We start from the raw sequence: 23,822 nt of genomic DNA, 5'->3' as shown, positions 1-23,822 counted from the left end.
ATGGGGGGGGGGGGGTCTCCTGGCTGTTCACACAGGTGTGTCATTGCTGTACATTGACCATGCATTGCTTCTGTGGTATTGCAAAGGCAAAGACAAATGCTTCCAGCCATCCATTGCACTAATGGATTGGTCATCAGCTGGCTGTCTATGTCCCGCATCAATATAGACCAAAGTACAGAGGGTTAGGCTATGCTATTGTGCACCTACCTGATGCATCAGAAGGTGCGAGGCCCTTGCTAAATTCTGTGCACAGACTTTGAGATCTATACTTTAGACTGTATCTAAACCTGCTCCAACATGGACTGACATTCTGGCCTACTTTCAGCCGATGCGACTTGTCTGTCGCTGAACAGTCGCTTTTTATGTATTCAGCACCTATGTATAATGTTGTAAAAATGCTCTAGAAGCTAAAGTCGCAGAAATGTCACACATATTTGGCCTGCAACTTTCTGTGCGACAAATTCAGAAAGGAAAAATCAGTATAAATCCTTAGAAAATTATCCCCCAGTGTCTCCATCTGCTGGCGGTATTGAATAAGCATTGCTGCACTGATGGGGTATGCATTAGACGAAAAAAAAGAAGAAAAAGAACAATAATACGCCCAGAAAAGAGGCGAAAAGGAGAAAAACGTAAAAAAACGTGAAAAAAAAGTAAGAGGAAGAGAAGGGAAAAAAAGGTGGAAATGGGTTTAAAAGTGATTTCGGCGGAGAAATATATATATATATATATATATATATATATATATATATATATATACGCGCACACACACACATATATATAAACGTATTCTCCGTTGAGATATTGCAGCCGCTGCTGTGTCCAGGCCCAGGAGCCTTAGCACTGTGCTGTGATGTCACTCAATACCACTGACATCACTAGGTGTAAACAACATCTCTCCTTTGCTGTGTATGTGACTATGGAGCTGTTTGGTGATGTCGTCTATTATGGCCTTCATAGAAGCAACAGGAGATTGTTGCATCCATCTAGAACCCTCAGAACTACAGTGCTATGATGTCACTCACTTCCACAGGCCTTGCAGAGTGTAAACAACAACAACCCAGCTTTGTTGTGTATGTAACCATAGGGATTTGTGATGTCACCTAGAACCTTCACAGCAGCGACAGCTTTATGAGGAGCATCAGCACTGCTCTGCCTGAGCAGAACCATCACCGCCATAGGTATTCAAATAACCCGGGTTTAACCCACACAGGTAAGTCCAATGGGGTGCAGGCATGTCCTCTATGCTTACAGCTTCCCGTGGGTGTTGGTTTGATACCGTTTGGGGACAGCCAAGGAGGCATCTGCAGGCAACAAAGGTAGGTGTGTGCTTGTGTGTGTGTTTCCTATGCAGATCCTAAGCCCAGTGTCACATGCAAGTAGGAGGAGTAAGAAGGGTTCCTGGCAAATCCGGGTTATGGATTGCATTTAAAAAGGCCCCGTGGGAGTGCAATGGGCCCCTGTCTTGCTGCTTAGCAATAATGGTATGGGTTTAGGTTCTGCTGTGTGTACTGGTGGTTGACTGCCCCCCAGCCCAGAGTGTGCATGGAAAATTGTCTGGCAGCCTCCCTGACAGCAAGCAGTGATAGTGCCCATGAAGGGCACCTTGTTGGGCCCGCCCCTTTCACGGTTATCGCTTCTCGGCCTTTTGGCTAAGATCAAGTGTAGTATCTGTTCTTATCAGTTTAATATCTGATACGTCCCCTATCTGGGGACCATATATTAAATGGATTTTTGAGAACGGGGGCCGATTTCGAAGCTTGCTTCCGTCGCCCTATGCATTGACCCGATATGGCAGTATCTTCGGGTACAGTGCACCACCCCCTTACAGGGTTAAAAAGAAAGATTCCTACTTTCATTGCTACCTGCTTGCTGGCTAGCCAGCTAGCCAGCCCTGTGGGCCTTGCTGCTGCTGCAGCCAAAAAACAAAAGGTGGTGCTGCTGCTGCTTCTGCTGCTTCTGCTTCTGCTTGTGTCTGGCCGCTGTTGGAGCGTCCAGGCACAGGACTTCTGCTGCTGCTGACTAAATGGCCTCCTTAATTGGATCATTTGAGTAGCCAGCACACCTGTGCAGGTAGGGCATGACATGATAGGCAGCTGCCTTGATAGCGGGTGGGTGCTGAATGTTCCTAATTGACAAAATAAGATTAATGCTTATGAAGAAATATAAAATCTCATCCCTTCCCCAATATCGCGCCACACCCCTACCCCTTAATTCCCTGGTTGAACTTGATGGACATATGTCTTTTTTCGACCGTACTAACTATGTAACTATGTAACATAACATGGGGGGGGGGGGGGGTCTCCTGGCTGTTCACACAGGTGTGTCATTGCTGTACATTGACCATGCATTGCTTCTGTGGTATTGCAAAGGCAAAGACAAATGCTTCCAGCCATCCATTGCACTAATGGATTGGTCATCAGCTGGCTGTCTATGTCCCGCATCAATATAGACCAAAGTACAGAGGGTTAGGCTATGCTATTGTGCACCTACCTGATGCATCAGAAGGTGCGAGGCCCTTGCTAAATTCTGTGCACAGACTTTGAGATCTATACTTTAGACTGTATCTAAACCTGCTCCAACATGGACTGACATTCTGGCCTACTTTCAGCCGATGCGACTTGTCTGTCGCTGAACAGTCGCTTTTTATGTATTCAGCACCTATGTATAATGTTGTAAAAATGCTCTAGAAGCTAAAGTCGCAGAAATGTCACACATATTTGGCCTGCAACTTTCTGTGCGACAAATTCAGACAGGAAAAATCAGTATAAATCCTTAGAAAATTATCCCCCAGTGTCTCCATCTGCTGGCGGTATTGAATAAGCATTGCTGCACTGATGGGGTATGCATTAGACGAAAAAAAGAAGAAAAAGTAGAATAATACGCCCAGAAAAGAGGCGAAAAGGAGAAAAACGTAAAAAAACGTGAAAAAAAAGTAAGAGGAAGAGAAGGGAAAAAAAGGTGGAAATGGGTTTAAAAGTGATTTCGGCGGAGAAATATATATATATATATATATATATATATATATATATATATATACGCGCACACACACACATATATAAACGTATTCTCCGTTGAGATATTGCAGCCGCTGCTGTGTCCAGGCCCAGGAGCCTTAGCACTGTGCTGTGATGTCACTCAATACCACTGACATCACTAGGTGTAAACAACATCTCTCCTTTGCTGTGTATGTGACTATGGAGCTGTTTGGTGATGTCGTCTATTATGGCCTTCATAGAAGCAACAGGAGATTGTTGCATCCATCTAGAACCCTCAGAACTACAGTGCTATGATGTCACTCACTTCCACAGGCCTTGCAGAGTGTAAACAACAACAACCCAGCTTTGTTGTGTATGTAACCATAGGGATTTGTGATGTCACCTAGAACCTTCACAGCAGCGACAGCTTTATGAGGAGCATCAGCACTGCTCTGCCTGAGCAGAACCATCACCGCCATAGGTTGTCAAATAACCCGGGTTTAACCCACACAGGTAAGTCCAATGGGGTGCAGGCATGTCCTCTATGCTTACAGCTTCCCGTGGGTGTTGGTTTGATACCGTTTGGGGACAGCCAAGGAGGCATCTGCAGGCAACAAAGGTAGGTGTGTGCTTGTGTGTGTGTTTCCTATGCAGATCCTAAGCCCAGTGTCACATGCAAGTAGGAGGAGTAAGAAGGGTTCCTGGCAAATCCGGGTTATGGATTGCATTTAAAAAGGCCCCGTGGGAGTGCAATGGGCCCCTGTCTTGCTGCTTAGCAATAATGGTATGGGTTTAGGTTCTGCTGTGTGTACTGGTGGTTGACTGCCCCCCAGCCCAGAGTGTGCATGGAAAATTGTCTGGCAGCCTCCCTGACAGCAAGCAGTGATAGTGCCCATGAAGGGCACCTTGTTGGGCCCGCCCCTTTCACGGTTATCGCTTCTCGGCCTTTTGGCTAAGATCAAGTGTAGTATCTGTTCTTATCAGTTTAATATCTGATACGTCCCCTATCTGGGGACCATATATTAAATGGATTTTTGAGAACGGGGGCCGATTTCGAAGCTTGCTTCCGTCGCCCTATGCATTGACCCGATATGGCAGTATCTTCGGGTACAGTGCACCACCCCCTTACAGGGTTAAAAAGAAAGATTCCTACTTTCATTGCTACCTGCTTGCTGGCTAGCCAGCTAGCCAGCCCTGTGGGCCTTGCTGCTGCTGCAGCCAAAAAACAAAAGGTGGTGCTGCTGCTGCTTCTGCTGCTTCTGCTTCTGCTTGTGTCTGGCCGCTGTTGGAGCGTCCAGGCACAGGACTTCTGCTGCTGCTGACTAAATGGCCTCCTTAATTGGATCATTTGAGTAGCCAGCACACCTGTGCAGGTAGGGCATGACATGATAGGCAGCTGCCTTGATAGCGGGTGGGTGCTGAATGTTCCTAATTGACAAAATAAGATTAATGCTTATGAAGAAATATAAAATCTCATCCCTTCCCCAATATCGCGCCACACCCCTACCCCTTAATTCCCTGGTTGAACTTGATGGACATATGTCTTTTTTCGACCGTACTAACTATGTAACTATGTAACATAACATGGGGGGGGGGGGGGGTCTCCTGGCTGTTCACACAGGTGTGTCATTGCTGTACATTGACCATGCATTGCTTCTGTGGTATTGCAAAGGCAAAGACAAATGCTTCCAGCCATCCATTGCACTAATGGATTGGTCATCAGCTGGCTGTCTATGTCCCGCATCAATATAGACCAAAGTACAGAGGGTTAGGCTATGCTATTGTGCACCTACCTGATGCATCAGAAGGTGCGAGGCCCTTGCTAAATTCTGTGCACAGACTTTGAGATCTATACTTTAGACTGTATCTAAACCTGCTCCAACATGGACTGACATTCTGGCCTACTTTCAGCCGATGCGACTTGTCTGTCGCTGAACAGTCGCTTTTTATGTATTCAGCACCTATGTATAATGTTGTAAAAATGCTCTAGAAGCTAAAGTCGCAGAAATGTCACACATATTTGGCCTGCAACTTTCTGTGCGACAAATTCAGACAGGAAAAATCAGTATAAATCCTTAGAAAATTATCCCCCAGTGTCTCCATCTGCTGGCGGTATTGAATAAGCATTGCTGCACTGATGGGGTATGCATTAGACGAAAAAAAAGAAGAAAAAGAAGAATAATACGCCCAGAAAAGAGGCGAAAAGGAGAAAAACGTAAAAAAACGTGAAAAAAAAGTAAGAGGAAGAGAAGGGAAAAAAAGGTGGAAATGGGTTTAAAAGTGATTTCGGCGGAGAAATATATATATATATATATATATATATATATATATACGCGCACACACACACATATATATAAACGTATTCTCCGTTGAGATATTGCAGCCGCTGCTGTGTCCAGGCCCAGGAGCCTTAGCACTGTGCTGTGATGTCACTCAATACCACTGACATCACTAGGTGTAAACAACATCTCTCCTTTGCTGTGTATGTGACTATGGAGCTGTTTGGTGATGTCGTCTATTATGGCCTTCATAGAAGCAACAGGAGATTGTTGCATCCATCTAGAACCCTCAGAACTACAGTGCTATGATGTCACTCACTTCCACAGGCCTTGCAGAGTGTAAACAACAACAACCCAGCTTTGTTGTGTATGTAACCATAGGGATTTGTGATGTCACCTAGAACCTTCACAGCAGCGACAGCTTTATGAGGAGCATCAGCACTGCTCTGCCTGAGCAGAACCATCACCGCCATAGGTATTCAAATAACCCGGGTTTAACCCACACAGGTAAGTCCAATGGGGTGCAGGCATGTCCTCTATGCTTACAGCTTCCCGTGGGTGTTGGTTTGATACCGTTTGGGGACAGCCAAGGAGGCATCTGCAGGCAACAAAGGTAGGTGTGTGCTTGTGTGTGTGTTTCCTATGCAGATCCTAAGCCCAGTGTCACATGCAAGTAGGAGGAGTAAGAAGGGTTCCTGGCAAATCCGGGTTATGGATTGCATTTAAAAAGGCCCCGTGGGAGTGCAATGGGCCCCTGTCTTGCTGCTTAGCAATAATGGTATGGGTTTAGGTTCTGCTGTGTGTACTGGTGGTTGACTGCCCCCCAGCCCAGAGTGTGCATGGAAAATTGTCTGGCAGCCTCCCTGACAGCAAGCAGTGATAGTGCCCATGAAGGGCACCTTGTTGGGCCCGCCCCTTTCACGGTTATCGCTTCTCGGCCTTTTGGCTAAGATCAAGTGTAGTATCTGTTCTTATCAGTTTAATATCTGATACGTCCCCTATCTGGGGACCATATATTAAATGGATTTTTGAGAACGGGGGCCGATTTCGAAGCTTGCTTCCGTCGCCCTATGCATTGACCCGATATGGCAGTATCTTCGGGTACAGTGCACCACCCCCTTACAGGGTTAAAAAGAAAGATTCCTACTTTCATTGCTACCTGCTTGCTGGCTAGCCAGCTAGCCAGCCCTGTGGGCCTTGCTGCTGCTGCAGCCAAAAAACAAAAGGTGGTGCTGCTGCTGCTTCTGCTGCTTCTGCTTCTGCTTGTGTCTGGCCGCTGTTGGAGCGTCCAGGCACAGGACTTCTGCTGCTGCTGACTAAATGGCCTCCTTAATTGGATCATTTGAGTAGCCAGCACACCTGTGCAGGTAGGGCATGACATGATAGGCAGCTGCCTTGATAGCGGGTGGGTGCTGAATGTTCCTAATTGACAAAATAAGATTAATGCTTATGAAGAAATATAAAATCTCATCCCTTCCCCAATATCGCGCCACACCCCTACCCCTTAATTCCCTGGTTGAACTTGATGGACATATGTCTTTTTTCGACCGTACTAACTATGTAACTATGTAACATAACATGGGGGGGGGGGGGTCTCCTGGCTGTTCACACAGGTGTGTCATTGCTGTACATTGACCATGCATTGCTTCTGTGGTATTGCAAAGGCAAAGACAAATGCTTCCAGCCATCCATTGCACTAATGGATTGGTCATCAGCTGGCTGTCTATGTCCCGCATCAATATAGACCAAAGTACAGAGGGTTAGGCTATGCTATTGTGCACCTACCTGATGCATCAGAAGGTGCGAGGCCCTTGCTAAATTCTGTGCACAGACTTTGAGATCTATACTTTAGACTGTATCTAAACCTGCTCCAACATGGACTGACATTCTGGCCTACTTTCAGCCGATGCGACTTGTCTGTCGCTGAACAGTCGCTTTTTATGTATTCAGCACCTATGTATAATGTTGTAAAAATGCTCTAGAAGCTAAAGTCGCAGAAATGTCACACATATTTGGCCTGCAACTTTCTGTGCGACAAATTCAGACAGGAAAAATCAGTATAAATCCTTAGAAAATTATCCCCCAGTGTCTCCATCTGCTGGCGGTATTGAATAAGCATTGCTGCACTGATGGGGTATGCATTAGACGAAAAAAAAGAAGAAAAAGAAGAATAATACGCCCAGAAAAGAGGCGAAAAGGAGAAAAACGTAAAAAAACGTGAAAAAAAAGTAAGAGGAAGAGAAGGGAAAAAAAGGTGGAAATGGGTTTAAAAGTGATTTCGGCGGAGAAATATATATATATATATATATATATATATATATATATATATAGATATACGCGCACACACACACATATATATAAACGTATTCTCCGTTGAGATATTGCAGCCGCTGCTGTGTCCAGGCCCAGGAGCCTTAGCACTGTGCTGTGATGTCACTCAATACCACTGACATCACTAGGTGTAAACAACATCTCTCCTTTGCTGTGTATGTGACTATGGAGCTGTTTGGTGATGTCGTCTATTATGGCCTTCATAGAAGCAACAGGAGATTGTTGCATCCATCTAGAACCCTCAGAACTACAGTGCTATGATGTCACTCACTTCCACAGGCCTTGCAGAGTGTAAACAACAACAACCCAGCTTTGTTGTGTATGTAACCATAGGGATTTGTGATGTCACCTAGAACCTTCACAGCAGCGACAGCTTTATGAGGAGCATCAGCACTGCTCTGCCTGAGCAGAACCATCACCGCCATAGGTTGTCAAATAACCCGGGTTTAACCCACACAGGTAAGTCCAATGGGGTGCAGGTATGTCCTCTATGCTTACAGCTTCCTGTGGGTGTTGGTTTGATACCGTTTGGGGACAGCCAAGGAGGCATCTGCAGGCAACAAAGGTAGGTGTGTGCTTGTGTGTGTGTTTCCTATGCAGATCCTAAGCCCAGTGTCACATGCAAGTAGGAGGAGTAAGAAGGGTTCCTGGCAAATCCGGGTTATGGATTGCATTTAAAAAGGCCCCGTGGGAGTGCAATGGGCCCCTGTCTTGCTGCTTAGCAATAATGGTATGGGTTTAGGTTCTGCTGTGTGTACTGGTGGTTGACTGCCCCCCAGCCCAGAGTGTGCATGGAAAATTGTCTGGCAGCCTCCCTGACAGCAAGCAGTGATAGTGCCCATGAAGGGCACCTTGTTGGGCCCGCCCCTTTCACGGTTATCGCTTCTCGGCCTTTTGGCTAAGATCAAGTGTAGTATCTGTTCTTATCAGTTTAATATCTGATACGTCCCCTATCTGGGGACCATATATTAAATGGATTTTTGAGAACGGGGGCCGATTTCGAAGCTTGCTTTCGTCGCCCTATGCATTGACCCGATATGGCAGTATCTTCGGGTACAGTGCACCACCCCCTTACAGGGTTAAAAAGAAAGATTCCTACTTTCATTGCTACCTGCTTGCTGGCTAGCCAGCTAGCCAGCCCTGTGGGCCTTGCTGCTGCTGCAGCCAAAAAACAAAAGGTGGTGCTGCTGCTGCTTCTGCTGCTTCTGCTTCTGCTTGTGTCTGGCCGCTGTTGGAGCGTCCAGGCACAGGACTTCTGCTGCTGCTGACTAAATGGCCTCCTTAATTGGATCATTTGAGTAGCCAGCACACCTGTGCAGGTAGGGCATGACATGATAGGCAGCTGCCTTGATAGCGGGTGGGTGCTGAATGTTCCTAATTGACAAAATAAGATTAATGCTTATGAAGAAATATAAAATCTCATCCCTTCCCCAATATCGCGCCACACCCCTACCCCTTAATTCCCTGGTTGAACTTGATGGACATATGTCTTTTTTCGACCGTACTAACTATGTAACTATGTAACATAACATGGGGGGGGGGGTCTCCTGGCTGTTCACACAGGTGTGTCATTGCTGTACATTGACCATGCATTGCTTCTGTGGTATTGCAAAGGCAAAGACAAATGCTTCCAGCCATCCATTGCACTAATGGATTGGTCATCAGCTGGCTGTCTATGTCCCGCATCAATATAGACCAAAGTACAGAGGGTTAGGCTATGCTATTGTGCACCTACCTGATGCATCAGAAGGTGCGAGGCCCTTGCTAAATTCTGTGCACAGACTTTGAGATCTATACTTTAGACTGTATCTAAACCTGCTCCAACATGGACTGACATTCTGGCCTACTTTCAGCCGATGCGACTTGTCTGTCGCTGAACAGTCGCTTTTTATGTATTCAGCACCTATGTATAATGTTGTAAAAATGCTCTAGAAGCTAAAGTCGCAGAAATGTCACACATATTTGGCCTGCAACTTTCTGTGCGACAAATTCAGACAGGAAAAATCAGTATAAATCCTTAGAAAATTATCCCCCAGTGTCTCCATCTGCTGGCGATATTGAATAAGCATTGCTGCACTGATGGGGTATGCATTAGACGAAAAAAAGAAGAAAAAGAAGAATAATACGCCCAGAAAAGAGGCGAAAAGGAGAAAAACGTAAAAAAACGTGAAAAAAAAGTAAGAGGAAGAGAAGGGAAAAAAAGGTGGAAATGGGTTTAAAAGTGATTTCGGCGGAGAAATATATATATATATATATATATATATATATATATATATATATATATACGCGCACACACACACATATATAAACGTATTCTCCGTTGAGATATTGCAGCCGCTGCTGTGTCCAGGCCCAGGAGCCTTAGCACTGTGCTGTGATGTCACTCAATACCACTGACATCACTAGGTGTAAACAACATCTCTCCTTTGCTGTGTATGTGACTATGGAGCTGTTTGGTGATGTCGTCTATTATGGCCTTCATAGAAGCAACAGGAGATTGTTGCATCCATCTAGAACCCTCAGAACTACAGTGCTATGATGTCACTCACTTCCACAGGCCTTGCAGAGTGTAAACAACAACAACCCAGCTTTGTTGTGTATGTAACCATAGGGATTTGTGATGTCACCTAGAACCTTCACAGCAGCGACAGCTTTATGAGGAGCATCAGCACTGCTCTGCCTGAGCAGAACCATCACCGCCATAGGTTGTCAAATAACCCGGGTTTAACCCACACAGGTAAGTCCAATGGGGTGCAGGCATGTCCTCTATGCTTACAGCTTCCCGTGGGTGTTGGTTTGATACCGTTTGGGGACAGCCAAGGAGGCATCTGCAGGCAACAAAGGTAGGTGTGTGCTTGTGTGTGTGTTTCCTATGCAGATCCTAAGCCCAGTGTCACATGCAAGTAGGAGGAGTAAGAAGGGTTCCTGGCAAATCCGGGTTATGGATTGCATTTAAAAAGGCCCCGTGGGAGTGCAATGGGCCCCTGTCTTGCTGCTTAGCAATAATGGTATGGGTTTAGGTTCTGCTGTGTGTACTGGTGGTTGACTGCCCCCCAGCCCAGAGTGTGCATGGAAAATTGTCTGGCAGCCTCCCTGACAGCAAGCAGTGATAGTGCCCATGAAGGGCACCTTGTTGGGCCCGCCCCTTTCACGGTTATCGCTTCTCGGCCTTTTGGCTAAGATCAAGTGTAGTATCTGTTCTTATCAGTTTTTCATGCTGGTGGACCGTAACGCCGATATGGGGCTGGTGGGAATGGGTGCTGCATGGAGGATGCAGGTGTACCAGGGCTTTCCGGGGCTGGTTCTGACGAATCAGCTCGACGGCTGCCCCGATGTGACCTGTTCCCTCCGGGTCTCGCCATGAGGCTGAGAGGGTCTAGAGCCGAGGTACTTTTGTGCCTCGGGGAGTGGTGACCCCCGAGGTGCCGAAACTCACTGGGAGGATAGACTCACTGAGTTGAAGCACGGGCACCATAATCTCTTCACCTTGTGGCACTCACCTCTTGATTCCCGGCCTTCTGGCTAGGATCAGAGAAATTTTTATAGATCCGGCCGGATGTCCGGGCAGTATATCTGCACACATTCACTTATTTATTTCTTTTTTGTCTCACTGTGTCACTTTTTGCGTGTTGTGTGTTCACAGGATTTGTCAGGATGCGGTAGCCCTTCTGGGTGTCCCTCCTGGCGGTCTAGGGGAGGTGTGTGTGGCCATTAGGTTCCGCACCTCCCTGCAAACACCCCGGGTACTCCTGCTTTGGCAGGGTACCTACCGTAATTGGCTCTGCGGGCAGATACCTTGGCTGACGCCAAGGGGGATGCCGGGAGCATTTGTGGTCCCCTAGTAGCTTCGGCGAAAAGGGACATCGAACCTGGAACCTCGCAGGTACCTTTTGGTCCGGAGGCGAAGGGTAAGGTTTGTTGGGGGGCCTCTCTCCTATCGGAGAAGGGCTTGCGATAGACCGCATCCTTTGTGCACGTTTTTTTTAGTGTAACACGTTTGCACTTTTTCTTGCACTTTGGGTGAATCGAAAGCACGTTCCTCGGCTTTAGATAAAAAAAAAAAAAAAATCTGTTCTTATCAGTTTAATATCTGATACGTCCCCTATCTGGGGACCATATATTAAATGGATTTTTGAGAACGGGGGCCGATTTCGAAGCTTGCTTCCGTCGCCCTATGCATTGACCCGATATGGCAGTATCTTCGGGTACAGTGCACCACCCCCTTACAGGGTTAAAAAGAAAGATTCCTACTTTCATTGCTACCTGCTTGCTGGCTAGCCAGCTAGCCAGCCCTGTGGGCCTTGCTGCTGCTGCAGCCAAAAAACAAAAGGTGGTGCTGCTGCTGCTTCTGCTGCTTCTGCTTCTGCTTGTGTCTGGCCGCTGTTGGAGCGTCCAGGCACAGGACTTCTGCTGCTGCTGACTAAATTGCCTCCTTAATTGGATCATTTGAGTAGCCAGCACACCTGTGCAGGTAGGGCATGACATGATAGGCAGCTGCCTTGATAGCGGGTGGGTGCTGAATGTTCCTAATTGACAAAATAAGATTAATGCTTATGAAGAAATATAAAATCTCATCCCTTCCCCAATATCGCGCCACACCCCTACCCCTTAATTCCCTGGTTGAACTTGATGGACATATGTCTTTTTTCGACCGTACTAACTATGTAACTATGTAACATAACATGGGGGGGGGGGGTCTCCTGGCTGTTCACACAGGTGTGTCATTGCTGTACATTGACCATGCATTGCTTCTGTGGTATTGCAAAGGCAAAGACAAATGCTTCCAGCCATCCATTGCACTAATGGATTGGTCATCAGCTGGCTGTCTATGTCCCGCATCAATATAGACCAAAGTACAGAGGGTTAGGCTATGCTATTGTGCACCTACCTGATGCATCAGAAGGTGCGAGGCCCTTGCTAAATTCTGTGCACAGACTTTGAGATCTATACTTTAGACTGTATCTAAACCTGCTCCAACATGGACTGACATTCTGGCCTACTTTCAGCCGATGCGACTTGTCTGTCGCTGAACAGTCGCTTTTTATGTATTCAGCACCTATGTATAATGTTGTAAAAATGCTCTAGAAGCTAAAGTCGCAGAAATGTCACACATATTTGGCCTGCAACTTTCTGTGCGACAAATTCAGACAGGAAAAATCAGTATAAATCCTTAGAAAATTATCCCCCAGTGTCTCCATCTGCTGGCGGTATTAAATAAGCATTGCTGCACTGATGGGGTATGCATTAGACGAAAAAAAAGAAGAAAAAGAAGAATAATACGCCCAGAAAAGAGGCGAAAAGGAGAAAAACGTAAAAAAACGTGAAAAAAAAGTAAGAGGAAGAGAAGGGAAAAAAAGGTGGAAATGGGTTTAAAAGTGATTTCGGCGGAGAAATATATATATATATATATATATATATATATATATATATATATAGATATACGCGCACACACACACATATATATAAACGTATTCTCCGTTGAGATATTGCAGCCGCTGCTGTGTCCAGGCCCAGGAGCCTTAGCACTGTGCTGTGATGTCACTCAATACCACTGACATCACTAGGTGTAAACAACATCTCTCCTTTGCTGTGTATGTGACTATGGAGCTGTTTGGTGATGTCGTCTATTATGGCCTTCATAGAAGCAACAGGAGATTGTTGCATCCATCTAGAACCCTCAGAACTACAGTGCTATGATGTCACTCACTTCCACAGGCCTTGCAGAGTGTAAACAACAACAACCCAGCTTTGTTGTGTATGTAACCATAGGGATTTGTGATGTCACCTAGAACCTTCACAGCAGCGACAGCTTTATGAGGAGCATCAGCACTGCTCTGCCTGAGCAGAACCATCACCGCCATAGGTTGTCAAATAACCCGGGTTTAACCCACACAGGTAAGTCCAATGGGGTGCAGGCATGTCCTCTATGCTTACAGCTTCCCGTGGGTGTTGGTTTGATACCGTTTGGGGACAGCCAAGGAGGCATCTGCAGGCAACAAAGGTAGGTGTGTGCTTGTGTGTGTGTTTCCTATGCAGATCCTAAGCCCAGTGTCACATGCAAGTAGGAGGAGTAAGAAGGGTTCCTGGCAAATCCGGGTTATGGATTGCATTTAAAAAGGCCCCGTGGGAGTGCAATGGGCCCCTGTCTTGCTGCTTAGCAATAATGGTATGGGTTTAGGTTCTGCTGTGTGTACTGGTGGTTGACTGCCCCCCAGCCCAGAGTGTGCATGGAAAATTGTCTGGCAGCCTCCCTGACAGCAAGCAGTGATAGTGCCCATGAAGGGCACCTTGTTGGGCCCGCCCCTTTCACGGTTATCGCTTCTCGGCCTTTTGGCTAAGATCAAGTGTAGTATCTGTTCTTATCAGTTTAATATCTGATACGTCCCCTATCTGGGGACCATATATTAAATGGATTTTTGAGAACGGGGGCCGATTTCGAAGCTTGCTTCCGTCGCCCTATGCATTGACCCGATATGGCAGTATCTTCGGGTACAGTGCACCACCCCCTTACAGGGTTAAAAAGAAAGATTCCTACTTTCATTGCTACCTGCTTGCTGGCTAGCCAGCTAGCCAGCCCTGTGGGCCTTGCTGCTGCTGCAGCCAAAAAACAAAAGGTGGTGCTGCTGCTGCTTCTGCTGCTTCTGCTTCTGCTTGTGTCTGGCCGCTGTTGGAGCGTCCAGGCACAGGACTTCTGCTGCTGCTGACTAAATTGCCTCCTTAATTGGATCATTTGAGTAGCCAGCACACCTGTGCAGGTAGGGCATGACATGATAGGCAGCTGCCTTGATAGCGGGTGGGTGCTGAATGTTCCTAATTGACAAAATAAGATTAATGCTTATGAAGAAATATAAAATCTCATCCCTTCCCCTTAATTCCCTGGTTGAACTTGATGGACATATGTCTTTTTTCGACCGTACTAACTATGTAACTATGTAACATAACATGGGGGGGGGGGGTCTCCTGGCTGTTCACACAGGTGTGTCATTGCTGTACATTGACCATGCATTGCTTCTGTGGTATTGCAAAGGCAAAGACAAATGCTTCCAGCCATCCATTGCACTAATGGATTGGTCATCAGCTGGCTGTCTATGTCCCGCATCAATATAGACCAAAGTACAGAGGGTTAGGCTATGCTATTGTGCACCTACCTGATGCATCAGAAGGTGCGAGGCCCTTGCTAAATTCTGTGCACAGACTTTGAGATCTATACTTTAGACTGTATCTAAACCTGCTCCAACATGGACTGACATTCTGGCCTACTTTCAGCCGATGCGACTTGTCTGTCGCTGAACAGTCGCTTTTTATGTATTCAGCACCTATGTATAATGTTGTAAAAATGCTCTAGAAGCTAAAGTCGCAGAAATGTCACACATATTTGGCCTGCAACTTTCTGTGCGACAAATTCAGACAGGAAAAATCAGTATAAATCCTTAGAAAATTATCCCCCAGTGTCTCCATCTGCTGGCGGTATTGAATAAGCATTGCTGCACTGATGGGGTATGCATTAGACGAAAAAAAAGAAGAAAAAGAAGAATAATACGCCCAGAAAAGAGGCGAAAAGGAGAAAAACGTAAAAAAAACGTGAAAAAAAAGTAAGAGGAAGAGAAGGGAAAAAAAGGTGGAAATGGGTTTAAAAGTGATTTCGGCGGAGAAATATATATATATATATATATATATATATATATATATATATATATATATATATATAGATATACGCGCACACACACACATATATATAAACGTATTCTCCGTTGAGATATTGCAGCCGCTGCTGTGTCCAGGCCCAGGAGCCTTAGCACTGTGCTGTGATGTCACTCAATACCACTGACATCACTAGGTGTAAACAACATCTCTCCTTTGCTGTGTATGTGACTATGGAGCTGTTTGGTGATGTCGTCTATTATGGCCTTCATAGAAGCAACAGGAGATTGTTGCATCCATCTAGAACCCTCAGAACTACAGTGCTATGATGTCACTCACTTCCACAGGCCTTGCAGAGTGTAAACAACAACAACCCAGCTTTGTTGTGTATGTAACCATAGGGATTTGTGATGTCACCTAGAACCTTCACAGCAGCGACAGCTTTATGAGGAGCATCAGCACTGCTCTGCCTGAGCAGAACCATCACCGCCATAGGTTGTCAAATAACCCGGGTTTAACCCACACAGGTAAGTCCAATGGGGTGCAGGCATGTCCTCTATGCTTACAGCTTCCCGTGGGTGTTGGTTTGATACCGTTTGGGGACAGCCAAGGAGGCATCTGCAGGCAACAAAGGTAGGTGTGTGCTTGTGTGTGTGTTTCCTATGCAGATCCTAAGCCCAGTGTCACATGCAAGTAGGAGGAGTAAGAAGGGTTCCTGGCAAATCCGGGTTATGGATTGCATTTAAAAAGGCCCCGTGGGAGTGCAATGGGCCCCTGTCTTGCTGCTTAGCAATAATGGTATGGGTTTAGGTTCTGCTGTGTGTACTGGTGGTTGACTGCCCCCCAGCCCAGAGTGTGCATGGAAAATTGTCTGGCAGCCTCCCTGACAGCAAGCAGTGATAGTGCCCATGAAGGGCACCTTGTTGGGCCCGCCCCTTTCACGGTTATCGCTTCTCGGCCTTTTGGCTAAGATCAAGTGTAGTATCTGTTCTTATCAGTTTAATATCTGATACGTCCCCTATCTGGGGACCATATATTAAATGGATTTTTGAGAACGGGGGCCGATTTCGAAGCTTGCTTCCGTCGCCCTATGCATTGACCCGATATGGCAGTATCTTCGGGTACAGTGCACCACCCCCTTACAGGGTTAAAAAGAAAGATTCCTACTTTCATTGCTACCTGCTTGCTGGCTAGCCAGCTAGCCAGCCCTGTGGGCCTTGCTGCTGCTGCAGCCAAAAAACAAAAGGTGGTGCTGCTGCTGCTTCTGCTGCTTCTGCTTCTGCTTGTGTCTGGCCGCTGTTGGAGCGTCCAGGCACAGGACTTCTGCTGCTGCTGACTAAATGGCCTCCTTAATTGGATCATTTGAGTAGCCAGCACACCTGTGCAGGTAGGGCATGACATGATAGGCAGCTGCCTTGATAGCGGGTGGGTGCTGAATGTTCCTAATTGACAAAATAAGATTAATGCTTATGAAGAAATATAAAATCTCATCCCTTCCCCAATATCGCGCCACACCCCTACCCCTTAATTCCCTGGTTGAACTTGATGGACATATGTCTTTTTTCGACCGTACTAACTATGTAACTATGTAACATAACATGGGGGGGGGGGGGGTCTCCTGGCTGTTCACACAGGTGTGTCATTGATGTACATTGACCATGCATTGCTTCTGTGGTATTGCAAAGGCAAAGACAAATGCTTCCAGCCATCCATTGCACTAATGGATTGGTCATCAGCTGGCTGTCTATGTCCCGCATCAATATAGACCAAAGTACAGAGGGTTAGGCTATGCTATTGTGCACCTACCTGATGCATCAGAAGGTGCGAGGCCCTTGCTAAATTCTGTGCACAGACTTTGAGATCTATACTTTAGACTGTATCTAAACCTGCTCCAACATGGACTGACATTCTGGCCTACTTTCAGCCGATGCGACTTGTCTGTCGCTGAACAGTCGCTTTTTATGTATTCAGCACCTATGTATAATGTTGTAAAAATGCTCTAGAAGCTAAAGTCGCAGAAATGTCACACATATTTGGCCTGCAACTTTCTGTGCGACAAATTCAGACAGGAAAAATCAGTATAAATCCTTAGAAAATTATCCCCCAGTGTCTCCATCTGCTGGCGGTATTGAATAAGCATTGCTGCACTGATGGGGTATGCATTAGACGAAAAAAAGAAGAAAAAGAAGAATAATACGCCCAGAAAAGAGGCGAAAAGGAGAAAAACGTAAAAAAACGTGAAAAAAAAGTAAGAGGAAGAGAAGGGAAAAAAAGGTGGAAATGGGTTTAAAAGTGATTTCGGCGGAGAAATATATATATATATATATATATATATATATATATATATATATACGCGCACACACACACATATATAAACGTATTCTCCGTTGAGATATTGCAGCCGCTGCTGTGTCCAGGCCCAGGAGCCTTAGCACTGTGCTGTGATGTCACTCAATACCACTGACATCACTAGGTGTAAACAACATCTCTCCTTTGCTGTGTATGTGACTATGGAGCTGTTTGGTGATGTCGTCTATTATGGCCTTCATAGAAGCAACAGGAGATTGTTGCATCCATCTAGAACCCTCAGAACTACAGTGCTATGATGTCACTCACTTCCACAGGCCTTGCAGAGTGTAAACAACAACAACCCAGCTTTGTTGTGTATGTAACCATAGGGATTTGTGATGTCACCTAGAACCTTCACAGCAGCGACAGCTTTATGAGGAGCATCAGCACTGCTCTGCCTGAGCAGAACCATCACCGCCATAGGTTGTCAAATAACCCGGGTTTAACCCACACAGGTAAGTCCAATGGGGTGCAGGCATGTCCTCTATGCTTACAGCTTCCCGTGGGTGTTGGTTTGATACCGTTTGGGGACAGCCAAGGAGGCATCTGCAGGCAACAAAGGTAGGTGTGTGCTTGTGTGTGTGTTTCCTATGCAGATCCTAAGCCCAGTGTCACATGCAAGTAGGAGGAGTAAGAAGGGTTCCTGGCAAATCCGGGTTATGGATTGCATTTAAAAAGGCCCCGTGGGAGTGCAATGGGCCCCTGTCTTGCTGCTTAGCAATAATGGTATGGGTTTAGGTTCTGCTGTGTGTACTGGTGGTTGACTGCCCCCCAGCCCAGAGTGTGCATGGAAAATTGTCTGGCAGCCTCCCTGACAGCAAGCAGTGATAGTGCCCATGAAGGGCACCTTGTTGGGCCCGCCCCTTTCACGGTTATCGCTTCTCGGCCTTTTGGCTAAGATCAAGTGTAGTATCTGTTCTTATCAGTTTAATATCTGATACGTCCCCTATCTGGGGACCATATATTAAATGGATTTTTGAGAACGGGGGCCGATTTCGAAGCTTGCTTCCGTCGCCCTATGCATTGATCCGATATGGCAGTATCTTCGGGTACAGTGCACCACCCCCTTACAGGGTTAAAAAGAAAGATTCCTACTTTCATTGCTACCTGCTTGCTGGCTAGCCAGCTAGCCAGCCCTGTGGGCCTTGCTGCTGCTGCAGCCAAAAAACAAAAGGTGGTGCTGCTGCTGCTTCTGCTGCTTCTGCTTCTGCTTGTGTCTGGCCGCTGTTGGAGCGTCCAGGCACAGGACTTCTGCTGCTGCTGACTAAATGGCCTCCTTAATTGGATCATTTGAGTAGCCAGCACACCTGTGCAGGTAGGGCATGACATGATAGGCAGCTGCCTTGATAGCGGGTGGGTGCTGAATGTTCCTAATTGACAAAATAAGATTAATGCTTATGAAGAAATATAAAATCTCATCCCTTCCCCAATATCGCGCCACACCCCTACCCCTTAATTCCCTGGTTGAACTTGATGGACATATGTCTTTTTTCGACCGTACTAACTATGTAACTATGTAACATAACATGGGGGGGGGGGGTCTCCTGGCTGTTCACACAGGTGTGTCATTGCTGTACATTGACCATGCATTGCTTCTGTGGTATTGCAAAGGCAAAGACAAATGCTTCCAGCCATCCATTGCACTAATGGATTGGTCATCAGCTGGCTGTCTATGTCCCGCATCAATATAGACCAAAGTACAGAGGGTTAGGCTATGCTATTGTGCACCTACCTGATGCATCAGAAGGTGCGAGGCCCTTGCTAAATTCTGTGCACAGACTTTGAGATCTATACTTTAGACTGTATCTAAACCTGCTCCAACATGGACTGACATTCTGGCCTACTTTCAGCCGATGCGACTTGTCTGTCGCTGAACAGTCGCTTTTTATGTATTCAGCACCTATGTATAATGTTGTAAAAATGCTCTAGAAGCTAAAGTCGCAGAAATGTCACACATATTTGGCCTGCAACTTTCTGTGCGACAAATTCAGACAGGAAAAATCAGTATAAATCCTTAGAAAATTATCCCCCAGTGTCTCCATCTGCTGGCGGTATTGAATAAGCATTGCTGCACTGATGGGGTATGCATTAGACGAAAAAAAAGAAGAAAAAGAAGAATAATACGCCCAGAAAAGAGGCGAAAAGGAGAAAAACGTAAAAAAACGTGAAAAAAAAGTAAGAGGAAGAGAAGGGAAAAAAAGGTGGAAATGGGTTTAAAAGTGATTTCGGCGGAGAAATATATATATATATATATATATATATATATATATATATATATATATATACGCGCACACACACACATATATATAAACGTATTCTCCGTTGAGATATTGCAGCCGCTGCTGTGTCCAGGCCCAGGAGCCTTAGCACTGTGCTGTGATGTCACTCAATACCACTGACATCACTAGGTGTAAACAACATCTCTCCTTTGCTGTGTATGTGACTATGGAGCTGTTTGGTGATGTCGTCTATTATGGCCTTCATAGAAGCAACAGGAGATTGTTGCATCCATCTAGAACCCTCAGAACTACAGTGCTATGATGTCACTCACTTCCACAGGCCTTGCAGAGTGTAAACAACAACAACCCAGCTTTGTTGTGTATGTAACCATAGGGATTTGTGATGTCACCTAGAACCTTCACAGCAGCGACAGCTTTATGAGGAGCATCAGCACTGCTCTGCCTGAGCAGAACCATCACCGCCATAGGTTGTCAAATAACCCGGGTTTAACCCACACAGGTAAGTCCAATGGGGTGCAGGCATGTCCTCTATGCTTACAGCTTCCCGTGGGTGTTGGTTTGATACCGTTTGGGGACAGCCAAGGAGGCATCTGCAGGCAACAAAGGTAGGTGTGTGCTTGTGTGTGTGTTTCCTATGCAGATCCTAAGCCCAGTGTCACATGCAAGTAGGAGGAGTAAGAAGGGTTCCTGGCAAATCCGGGTTATGGATTGCATTTAAAAAGGCCCCGTGGGAGTGCAATGGGCCCCTGTCTTGCTGCTTAGCAATAATGGTATGGGTTTAGGTTCTGCTGTGTGTACTGGTGGTTGACTGCCCCCCAGCCCAGAGTGTGCATGGAAAATTGTCTGGCAGCCTCCCTGACAGCAAGCAGTGATAGTGCCCATGAAGGGCACCTTGTTGGGCCCGCCCCTTTCACGGTTATCGCTTCTCGGCCTTTTGGCTAAGATCAAGTGTAGTATCTGTTCTTATCAGTTTAATATCTGATACGTCCCCTATCTGGGGACCATATATTAAATGGATTTTTGAGAACGGGGGCCGATTTCGAAGCTTGCTTCCGTCGCCCTATGCATTGACCCGATATGGCAGTATCTTCGGGTACAGTGCACCACCCCCTTACAGGGTTAAAAAGAAAGATTCCTACTTTCATTGCTACCTGCTTGCTGGCTAGCCAGCTAGCCAGCCCTGTGGGCCTTGCTGCTGCTGCAGCCAAAAAACAAAAGGTGGTGCTGCTGCTGCTTCTGCTGCTTCTGCTTCTGTTTGTGTCTGGCCGCTGTTGAAGCGTCCAGGCACAGGACTTCTGCTGCTGCTGACTAAATGGCCTCCTTAATTGGATCATTTGAGTAGCCAGCACACCTGTGCAGGTAGGGCATGACATGATAGGCAGCTGCCTTGATAGCGGGTGGGTGCTGAATGTTCCTAATTGACAAAATAAGATTAATGCTTATGAAGAAATATAAAATCTCATCCCTTCCCCAATATCGCGCCACACCCCTACCCCTTAATTCCCTGGTTGAACTTGATGGACATATGTCTTTTTTCGACCGTACTAACTATGTAACTATGTAACATAACATGGGGGGGGGGGGGTCTCCTGGCTGTTCACACAGGTGTGTCATTGCTGTACATTGACCATGCATTGCTTCTGTGGTATTGCAAAGGCAAAGACAAATGCTTCCAGCCATCCATTGCACTAATGGATTGGTCATCAGCTGGCTGTCTATGTCCCACATCAATATAGACCAAAGTACAGAGGGTTAGGCTATGCTATTGTGCACCTACCTGATGCATCAGAAGGTGCGAGGCCCTTGCTAAATTCTGTGCACAGACTTTGAGATCTATACTTTAGACTGTATCTAAACCTGCTCCAACATGGACTGACATTCTGGCCTACTTTCAGCCGATGCGACTTGTCTGTCGCTGAACAGTCGCTTTTTATGTATTCAGCACCTATGTATAATGTTGTAAAAATGCTCTAGAAGCTAAAGTCGCAGAAATGTCACACATATTTGGCCTGCAACTTTCTGTGCGACAAATTCAGACAGGAAAAATCAGTATAAATCCTTAGAAAATTATCCCCCAGTGTCTCCATCTGCTGGCGGTATTGAATAAGCATTGCTGCACTGATGGGGTATGCATTAGACGAAAAAAAAGAAGAAAAAGAAGAATAATACGCCCAGAAAAGAGGCGAAAAGGAGAAAAACGTAAAAAAACGTGAAAAAAAAGTAAGAGGAAGAGAAGGGAAAAAAAGGTGGAAATGGGTTTAAAAGTGATTTCGGCGGAGAAATATATATATATATATATATATATATATATACGCGCACACACACACATATATATAAACGTATTCTCCGTTGAGATATTGCAGCCGCTGCTGTGTCCAGGCCCAGGAGCCTTAGCACTGTGCTGTGATGTCACTCAATACCACTGACATCACTAGGTGTAAACAACATCTCTCCTTTGCTGTGTATGTGACTATGGAGCTGTTTGGTGATGTCGTCTATTATGGCCTTCATAGAAGCAACAGGAGATTGTTGCATCCATCTAGAACCCTCAGAACTACAGTGCTATGATGTCACTCACTTCCACAGGCCTTGCAGAGTGTAAACAACAACAACCCAGCTTTGTTGTGTATGTAACCATAGGGATTTGTGATGTCACCTAGAACCTTCACAGCAGCGACAGCTTTATGAGGAGCATCAGCACTGCTCTGCCTGAGCAGAACCATCACCGCCATAGGTTGTCAAATAACCCGGGTTTAACCCACACAGGTAAGTCCAATGGGGTGCAGGCATGTCCTCTATGCTTACAGCTTCCCGTGGGTGTTGGTTTGATACCGTTTGGGGACAGCCAAGGAGGCATCTGCAGGCAACAAAGGTAGGTGTGTGCTTGTGTGTGTGTTTCCTATGCAGATCCTAAGCCCAGTGTCACATGCAAGTAGGAGGAGTAAGAAGGGTTCCTGGCAAATCCGGGTTATGGATTGCATTTAAAAAGGCCCCGTGGGAGTGCAATGGGCCCCTGTCTTGCTGCTTAGCAATAATGGTATGGGTTTAGGTTCTGCTGTGTGTACTGGTGGTTGACTGCCCCCCAGCCCAGAGTGTGCATGGAAAATTGTCTGGCAGCCTCCCTGACAGCAAGCAGTGATAGTGCCCATGAAGGGCACCTTGTTGGGCCCGCCCCTTTCACGGTTATCGCTTCTCGGCCTTTTGGCTAAGATCAAGTGTAGTATCTGTTCTTATCAGTTTAATATCTGATACGTCCCCTATCTGGGGACCATATATTAAATGGATTTTTGAGAACGGGGGCCGATTTCGAAGCTTGCTTCCGTCGCCCTATGCATTGACCCGATATGGCAGTATCTTCGGGTACAGTGCACCACCCCCTTACAGGGTTAAAAAGAAAGATTCCTACTTTCATTGCTACCTGCTTGCTGGCTAGCCAGCTAGCCAGCCCTGTGGGCCTTGCTGCTGCTGCAGCCAAAAAACAAAAGGTGGTGCTGCTGCTGCTTCTGCTGCTTCTGCTTCTGCTTGTGTCTGGCCGCTGTTGGAGCGTCCAGGCACAGGACTTCTGCTGCTGCTGACTAAATGGCCTCCTTAATTGGATCATTTGAGTAGCCAGCACACCTGTGCAGGTAGGGCATGACATGATAGGCAGCTGCCTTGATAGCGGGTGGGTGCTGAATGTTCCTAATTGACAAAATAAGATTAATGCTTATGAAGAAATATAAAATCTCATCCCTTCCCCAATATCGCGCCACACCCCTACCCCTTAATTCCCTGGTTGAACTTGATGGACATATGTCTTTTTTCGACCGTACTAACTATGTAACTATGTAACATAACATGGGGGGGGGGGGGGGGTCTCCTGGCTGTTCACACAGGTGTGTCATTGCTGTACATTGACCATGCATTGCTTCTGTGGTATTGCAAAGGCAAAGACAAATGCTTCCAGCCATCCATTGCACTAATGGATTGGTCATCAGCTGGCTGTCTATGTCCCGCATCAATATAGA

General features: G+C 46.3%; 10 non-coding genes and 1 pseudogene across 10 annotated transcripts; all 11 read left to right on the top strand.

Annotated features, from left to right (window-relative positions):
* Nucleotides 1-1,629: 1,629 nt before the first annotated feature.
* LOC130343360 (U2 spliceosomal RNA) lies at nucleotides 1,630-1,820 on the top strand. The gene has a single exon (XR_008882702.1). It is a non-coding gene; the product is annotated as a U2 spliceosomal RNA (small nuclear RNA).
* Nucleotides 1,821-3,907: 2,087 nt separating this feature from the next.
* LOC130343359 (U2 spliceosomal RNA) lies at nucleotides 3,908-4,098 on the top strand. The gene has a single exon (XR_008882701.1). It is a non-coding gene; the product is annotated as a U2 spliceosomal RNA (small nuclear RNA).
* Nucleotides 4,099-6,180: 2,082 nt separating this feature from the next.
* On the top strand, nucleotides 6,181-6,371 carry LOC130343357 (U2 spliceosomal RNA). The gene has a single exon (XR_008882699.1). It is a non-coding gene; the product is annotated as a U2 spliceosomal RNA (small nuclear RNA).
* Nucleotides 6,372-8,463: 2,092 nt separating this feature from the next.
* LOC130343361 (U2 spliceosomal RNA) lies at nucleotides 8,464-8,654 on the top strand. The gene has a single exon (XR_008882703.1). It is a non-coding gene; the product is annotated as a U2 spliceosomal RNA (small nuclear RNA).
* A 2,087-nt stretch (nucleotides 8,655-10,741) lies between these two features.
* Nucleotides 10,742-10,851, top strand: LOC130343378 (U2 spliceosomal RNA; annotated as a pseudogene).
* A 773-nt stretch (nucleotides 10,852-11,624) lies between these two features.
* Nucleotides 11,625-11,806, top strand: LOC130343372 (U2 spliceosomal RNA). Its single transcript, XR_008882714.1, has one exon. It is a non-coding gene; the product is annotated as a U2 spliceosomal RNA (small nuclear RNA).
* Nucleotides 11,807-13,899: 2,093 nt separating this feature from the next.
* On the top strand, nucleotides 13,900-14,090 carry LOC130343356 (U2 spliceosomal RNA). Its single transcript, XR_008882698.1, has one exon. It is a non-coding gene; the product is annotated as a U2 spliceosomal RNA (small nuclear RNA).
* Nucleotides 14,091-16,172: 2,082 nt separating this feature from the next.
* LOC130343355 (U2 spliceosomal RNA) lies at nucleotides 16,173-16,363 on the top strand. Its single transcript, XR_008882697.1, has one exon. It is a non-coding gene; the product is annotated as a U2 spliceosomal RNA (small nuclear RNA).
* A 2,086-nt stretch (nucleotides 16,364-18,449) lies between these two features.
* Nucleotides 18,450-18,640, top strand: LOC130343362 (U2 spliceosomal RNA). The gene has a single exon (XR_008882704.1). It is a non-coding gene; the product is annotated as a U2 spliceosomal RNA (small nuclear RNA).
* A 2,093-nt stretch (nucleotides 18,641-20,733) lies between these two features.
* Nucleotides 20,734-20,924, top strand: LOC130343353 (U2 spliceosomal RNA). The gene has a single exon (XR_008882696.1). It is a non-coding gene; the product is annotated as a U2 spliceosomal RNA (small nuclear RNA).
* A 2,076-nt stretch (nucleotides 20,925-23,000) lies between these two features.
* Nucleotides 23,001-23,191, top strand: LOC130343352 (U2 spliceosomal RNA). Its single transcript, XR_008882695.1, has one exon. It is a non-coding gene; the product is annotated as a U2 spliceosomal RNA (small nuclear RNA).
* The last annotated feature ends 631 nt before the right edge of the window (nucleotides 23,192-23,822 follow it).

This window comes from Hyla sarda, unplaced genomic scaffold (genome assembly GCF_029499605.1).
Source record: "Hyla sarda isolate aHylSar1 unplaced genomic scaffold, aHylSar1.hap1 scaffold_679, whole genome shotgun sequence".
NCBI classification, from domain to species: Eukaryota; Metazoa; Chordata; class Amphibia; order Anura; family Hylidae; genus Hyla; species Hyla sarda.
This window is presented reverse-complemented; position numbering and strand designations above follow the sequence as displayed.